At 41.7% G+C, this 7,233-nt stretch overlaps 1 long non-coding RNA gene across 1 annotated transcript; it reads left to right on the top strand.

The window, feature by feature from the left end:
• The first annotated feature begins 717 nt into the window (after positions 1–717).
• On the top strand, positions 718–6,151 carry LOC145430020 (uncharacterized). The gene is made up of 2 exons (XR_013910396.1): positions 718–842; positions 5,904–6,151. It is a non-coding gene; the product is annotated as an uncharacterized LOC145430020 (long non-coding RNA).
• Positions 6,152–7,233: the final 1,082 nt, after the last annotated feature.

Below are 7,233 nucleotides of genomic sequence, written 5' to 3'. Positions count from 1 at the left end.
TTTTGTTATAGCAATAACAAAAATTTTGCTGGGTTTGTAAAACTCAGAAAAATGTAATCATCATTACACCAGCACCTTTTCCAATAATCTCCTTTGGGAACATTGGTTTTTGGCTCACATCTATCATGTGATAGATGAGTGTGATAAGGTTTAGAACGAGGTTTGACTTCCTATGCTAAAATCGCCACATAGGCAACTGCCGTACGGAAAAAAAAAAGAAAAAAAAACCCACTACAATGGTGCAGAAATAGTCTATTGCAAAAGCAAACCCTGTAAAAAAAATAAATGTAAGTAATTTTACAGTTTTCGTTCAGAGCACAGTCATCTCTTTTATATCCACAAAACCTCAGGCATGCATGATACAAATTGCTTTTTTTTCTCTTTTTGCTTTTTTGCATCATGTCATTTTAGTTTCACCACAGTAACATCTCATTTATATCCAAAAAGGCTGAATTACACATGACATATTATAATCATCATGCTGCTTAGCAACCATCTACACAGCAAATTCAAAAGTGTTAAATTTTTTGGTGTTAATAGTCTCCTTGCAAAAGTAGAGTTAATTTTACTCTAAGTAGAGTCACATTCTTTTAATGTAACTCTGAGGTGTAAAATGATAGTAGTTAAAATCGAGTGTTAAAAATGAGTGTTTCTCTGTCAAATCTGGAGGTGTTAAAATGGAAACATTAACTCCTGACCTCTTAACTCTGAACTCCTAGAGGGGCTATGACACCAACAGAGTAAATTCACAGACTCCGCCCCCAGCACGGCTCCAATCGAAGCTGAAGTGAAGCTGTTTCAGAACATTTTGCTCTACATATTTGAGTTGTTTGCCATGCTTGGTAAGTCATTTTTTCAAAGATTGTTTCAATTATTATTAGCTTTTACTTCTGTGGCTCTTTGGAGTTGAGACAAGGCTGTGTGAAAGGCATTAGCCATGTTGCTCGCTGATAGCATAATATTCTGTTTTAGCTAGCTGAAAGGTATTGTTTGCGGGCAAATACCACAGCCTTGAAAAAAAGCTTGCATGTGAATTTTCAGTCAAACTTTTGGTCAAATACACCTAAAACAATGTCTAGAATGTGAAATGTTGGTATAATGGTGCTACTTGAAGCCTGAAAACGATCGCCCATAAAAAAAACAAAAAAACGAGCAAACAGCAGTAGCAGGCGTTCTGACTGGATTCTAAGTTAGCATCGATCCCTCCAGAGTTTTGTGCACACGGTTTAGGTAAAAATGAAAAAGGTTGAGGTTTTACATTTAGTTCAGTATTACCTGTTGCCTGTGTCCTTGTCTTTTGGGAAAATACTTTACACAAGTAATGGCTCAAAGTATGGAACGCCAGGACTGCCATAATGAATTAATTAAATACACCATTAAATAATTAATTAAATGTGGCAATAATTAATTAAAATTGGAATTAATTAATTAAATAAATAGTTATGACACATGTAATTAATTAATTATTGACACATTTAATTAATTATTTATGTATTTCACATTTTAATTAATTATTGACACATTTAATTAATTATTGACACATTTAATTAATTATTTAATGATATATTTATTTATTTCATTTTGGCAGTCCTGACGCCTGGCTCTCGTCATGAAATAATTTTATCTGTCAGCCTCACCCATCAAACTCAGGGGGCGGGGTTAACGCTGCCCATGCAGCTTCTCTAACATTTGATTGGTTGCTGTGCAAAGTAAGTCAAAACAGGTCGATCCTAGATAATCGATTGCTTGTGTAGACTTGGGGCAGCCAGTTATCCCAGAATGCAGATCAAATCACAGGCCGTTTTTCTGTCACCAGCTACACTTTTAACAGTGTTTTAGCCGCGAATGTCGCGCCGTATGTCTGGTCAGGTTGTCAACATAGAACATGCTTGCAAAAGTGCTCAGATGTTTTCAGAGATTTCACTAGCTCTGCTAACAGTTAGCATGCAGAGCGCACCGAGGGGGTACATTAACCGGTTTGTTTACATATTCCACTCTCCGTGTTCCACATGTTGCATTCGCAGATTCTCATTTTCACCGAACGATCGTCTCTTTCCGCCTGGTCTTGTGTCTCTGTGCTTCTGTAACATAAAGAACGAGCTGACATTTTTCTCACGAAACCAGCGATCAGCTCAGCAGACCCTCAGTTTACCTGCATGCATCCTCCTCCTCATCTGTCAGCTGTTTAACACCTGCTGCTAATTCAAGAAACACGCCTAGTTACCTGGTGATAGTCACAGTTTAACTGCACAAGATAAGTAAATATAGTATTTTCCCCGAGCGCAGAGCTGCTGGAGCTCGTTTCCTTACAGAGCACTTTATAGGCGAACAGCTTCATCAGCGGCTGATGTCCAATCACCGGCACACAGCTTTCAAACCTCAGCTGAGTTTTAGCTCTCAGTGGTTAAACGCTGGACTTCATTCACTCAGGTTCTGTCTGTCGGGTCACGTTTACTTCGCTGTTTTATTTACAACTGAGCAAATCGGTTTGGCTGAGGTTAAAGTTACGTTTCATAACTGCATAGTTTCACAGACGTTTAATGAACCACTGGCACATGTGTTAGACTGAACTATCATCTAAATATCATCTGTTTTTTAATAGTTATTCAACTGTATTCTAAGCACCAGCTGTCTGTTAGAATGTGATTTTTTTTTCTCTCTCTGTTGGCAGAGGTATAAAAATGCGCAGGAAAATCTGACGTGCATGGCGAACTTCACCGACGATATTTAGGGAGGAATAAACACACATCAAACATAAATGAACCATTTGCCTGTCTCCATAATTGAGAGAATTTTCTCTTCTTATGTCAACACTCTCTCTCTCTCTCTCTCTCTCTCTCTTTTTTTTTTTTTTTTTTTTTTTTGCTTTTTCGGTCATGTTATGTTTACCTGTCAAAGGCTTGTTACAAACTATGAAACACATTGTGCAGACTTCTGGATGTTAGAAGAAAACGAATACTGCTCATGAATGAGACTAAAGGCAGGAAGGTGTCCTTTAAAACTAAACATGTTAATAGGACCTCCCTGTTTATATCATAGTTTATGATATAGCACGTGTATTTCAGTAATAGCCTGCTGAGGCCACTATACGTGCTGGCCTCATATCAAATGTGAAGGCAGACTGAGTCTATGTTTGACGTTTGTTTATATCTAATCTTCCTTTTCAAACATTTAAACAGCAGCGAGTCTGCAGCTGAGGGAATACAAATTCAAATTGTCGGAACAGGTTTGCTCGTTTCTTGGATTCATTTGGTGATTTATTAAATGTATAACTGTGTGGTGGGGCGTGGTCTGCGGTGCCGTGCAGGGAGGGCGGACGCACCTGCACGGCATCCTTAATCACGCCCGCCTAGTTAAAAACACGGGGACTGAGGGGTTTGGGGGTGTTGTGGTGTGGTGAGATGTAAATAAAGATGACTCTGAACGTTGCTCCGTGGTCCCGCCGTGTCTTATTCACGCCACATTGGTGCCGAAACCCAGGAGGCAGCACGGCGGGTCCATATCGGAGCCAGGGAATGGAGGAGCTGGCCCAGAGGGTGGCCGAAATGGCGGCCGCCCAGCGGGAGCAGGCGGCGGAGGTGCGTCGCCAGCAGGAAGAGCTGCAGGACCAGTCCGAGCGGCACCTGGAAAGGATTGGGGAGCTGGCGGCGCTGCTCTGGGCCTGGGCGCCACCCCCACAGGTGTGTCCCGAGGACAGTGAAGCGGTGGAGGAGCCGCGTGAGGCACCTCAGCAGCCGGAGGTGGCAGACGAGGCGCGCGGGGATCTGCGCCTGCCGGAGGAGGGGGAACAGCCAGGTGAAGGGCTGCTCCTGCCGGGAGTGGTGGATGAGCCGCTCCAACCGGAGGCGGCAGACGAGGTGCGCGAGGGTCTGCGCCGGTTGGAGAAAGAGGAGCTGCACGAGGGGCTGCTTGAGCCGGGAGTGGCGGCGGAGGGAGCAGTAGTGACGGAGGAGTCGCGCTATGGGCTGCTCCAGCAGGGAGCGACAGCGGTGACGGAGGTGCCGCGCAAGGAGCTGGAGGTCCCAATGCCAGGGGAGCTTGCTCGAGTGGAACTGGCGAGCGAGGCGGGCGCCACGCTTGAGATCGCCGTGCTCGCCAGACCGGCCTCACCACCACCAGAGGCCTGTACACGCCACACCTCTGCCCAGCCACCTGTGAGCTGGGGCTCACGCTTGTGCCGGCCGCGCCGGGTGCACCTGTCACGTGTCCGACTTCCGAACCAGCTTTGCCTGCGCCGCTGGATTCGCGGGCGGCCGCCTGAACTCGCACCTCCCCGTCGCTTGGCCGGGGCCTGGGGGTGCCAGCTGTCCGGGCTGATTCCCTCTCCCACTGGCGGTGGGGGAGTAGGTTCGGCCGGATGGCTCCCCGGCCTCAATCGGGCGATGGGGGTATGTGGTGGGGCGTGGTCTGCGGTGCCGTGCAGGGAGGGCGGACGCACCTGCACGGCATCCTTAATCACGCCCGCCTAGTTAAAAACACGGGGACTGAGGGGTTTGGGGGTGTTGTGGTGTGGTGAGATGTAAATAAAGATGACTCTGAACGTTGTTCCGTGGTCCCGCCGTGTCTTATTCACGCCACAAACTGTTATTCTAATCTGCTGCTGAGTCTCTTACACTTTTCTTTATGCTGTATATTTTCACGTCTCTGGAATAGTTGGCAGTTAGTCAGCTGGGAAACTTTGTGTTAACTCATGGAGCTGAGGATATCGTGGATATGCTGACCTCGCTGCGTGGTGTACAGAGCGAGGTCAGCATGATTAATATTCACAATAAAAATATTAGCCGAACATCATGAAGTCTGTATGTGTTTCATAGTGTCGAACAACCTTTGTACAGTTAAAGCCAGCAGTTACTACATGAGGAAACACCAACGTTATCTCTTTTATGTGTTTATACACAGGTCACGCTGATTACTGAACAAAAACCCAAAGATCAGATGTTAAACAGATTTATTTGCTCTCTCTCCTCCTTAAACATGTTTTTAATGTTAGTTATAATTCAGAATTGGCGACTGAAACACGTAGGACACATAAGAACATCATGAAATAAAACACCGATAAATATAACCTCAGTAAAAGAAGTCAGCGGGGGTTACTACAGCTGTGTACCGGGGCCTGCGCTTTGTCGGTGGGATTGCTTGCGAGGCGAGCGGGTCTATCCCACGCTTTGCCGTGAGACTGGGACGACATCTCCGAAATCATCGAAACACTTTTGCAACGAGGCTGTATCTTGACAAACCGACCAGACACATGAAGATTAAACCACTACATTCTCGGCTAAAAAAATATTAAAACGGTATTTGGTAACACACAAACAGGGTTTTTCAAAGCTCAGTTCTGTTAGCTTCCACATGCCGGTTGTTGTGTGCTAGAAACAATGGCCACCAGGCCAAAGCAATGGTTTTGACTCGATCAGCGTTAACCCCGCCCCCTGAGTTTGATGGGTGAGGCTGACAGATAAAATTATTTCATGATGAGAGCCAGGCGTCAGGACTGCCAAAATGAAATAAATAAATATATCATTAAATAATTAATTAAATGTGTCAATAATTAATTAAAATGTGAAATACATAAATAATTAATTAAATATGTCAATAATTAATTAATTAAATGTGTCAATAATTAATTAAAACGTGAAATACATAAATAATTAATTAAATGTGTCAATAATTAATTAATTACATATATCATAACTATTTATTTAATTAATTAATTCCAATTTTAATTAATTATTGCCACATTTAATTAATTATTTAATGGTGTATTTAATTAATTCATTATGGCAGTCCTGGCGTTCCATACAAAGAGGATTCCTTTTTTTTTTTTTTTACTGTGCTGCAATTGTTTACTGGATTATTTGTGCCATTAATTAGTGTCAACTAATTTTTATTCGATCTCCGCACAGGATATGCTTGTGAAGATGGAATATGGGGGAGAGCAGAAGTGCGTTGAAGTTCCACAAAGTGATGAATGAAGGACATGCATATTGTATTGAAGAAATAAGTGTTGAGAATGCTGTTATTTGCATTTACCATGTCAGACCTTTGATAAACAAAATTCTAATGAAAGTGAGAACATGTACACTGTTACATCTTTCAGAAAATGTTTTGAAATTGTGGTGCACAGTTCAGAATAAATGTTTTTCAAAAACCATTGCATCTTTTTAGTAAATGTTTATTTCCAAAAGAAATTTCTAGAAGTTCAGAACAGTAAAATTCCCGCTTTTTAGAATGAATTAGAAGATAACTCTTACGTAGTTAAACTAAAATAGTCTTTGAGAGTTAATATATAAACTCTTAACACCAAGTGTTAAATTATCAACTCCAGACAGATTTGGTGTTTAACACTAAATCAGAGTTAACGTACCAACTCTCCAAAAAGAGTTAAATTAACACTCTCTGGTGTGGACCCATATAGACACTTTAATAGTGTTGAAATCAAATCCGACAGTGTTAATTTGGACATGCTGGATTTGCTGTGTAGCAATGGCCTAAAATGACCCTGTTTTTAACATCTATGCAGCTACAACACCCTATGAAAATACAGTATAAATTTAATTTCATGGCCAATAGCTTGAATAGGCCAACGATTACAGGAGCATGGGCATGTGCTACTTAAGTAAGCACAGCATGCATCAGAAATAATCATCTTATTTCAAAGTGCTTTAATTCCACAGCCATTCACCGGTGATGAACATGTACGGTTAGACAGAGGGGATTCATGAGTTTCATGTGGTTACTGGTAGGTAGCTTAACAACAGCAGTGGGTGCAGCGACTCTGGACATGCTTATAAAGTATAACACTGTTTGACTATCACATGAACATATGCCCTCTGTACAGAGGGGGACAATTGTCAACATTGTAAATTTTGTATATAAAACTTTATACTCAGCAGTTTATTTTAAAATTATATTTCCATTACTAAAAAAGCCTTTTGAAATCAGATGATTATTTTTGATTAATCTTTATCATTAAAAGTGACAAGACTTTTGATGGCATTAAATCCTGAATGGCATAAAATAGTTACATTTTGGGGATGGTGATAAAATTGGTTAGTTTTATCTACTTTGTGCAGTGAAGTATCTTGTTCCAATGGTTCCCAACCCAACGAAATGACTAATGGTGGGTAAAGGAAAATTAAATTCATAATTCTTGAATGATTATAAATTTTGTGGTGGGGTCTTTTACTGGAAGACTTTATAGTATCTAATCTTTTTTTCAGGTTTTCAGGTTTA

This window comes from Astatotilapia calliptera, chromosome 7 (genome assembly GCF_964374335.1).
Source record: "Astatotilapia calliptera chromosome 7, fAstCal68.1, whole genome shotgun sequence".
In the NCBI taxonomy this organism is placed as follows: domain Eukaryota; kingdom Metazoa; phylum Chordata; class Actinopteri; order Cichliformes; family Cichlidae; genus Astatotilapia; species Astatotilapia calliptera.
Note: the sequence above shows the minus strand (reverse complement) of the source record. Positions and strands in the feature narration are given on the sequence as shown.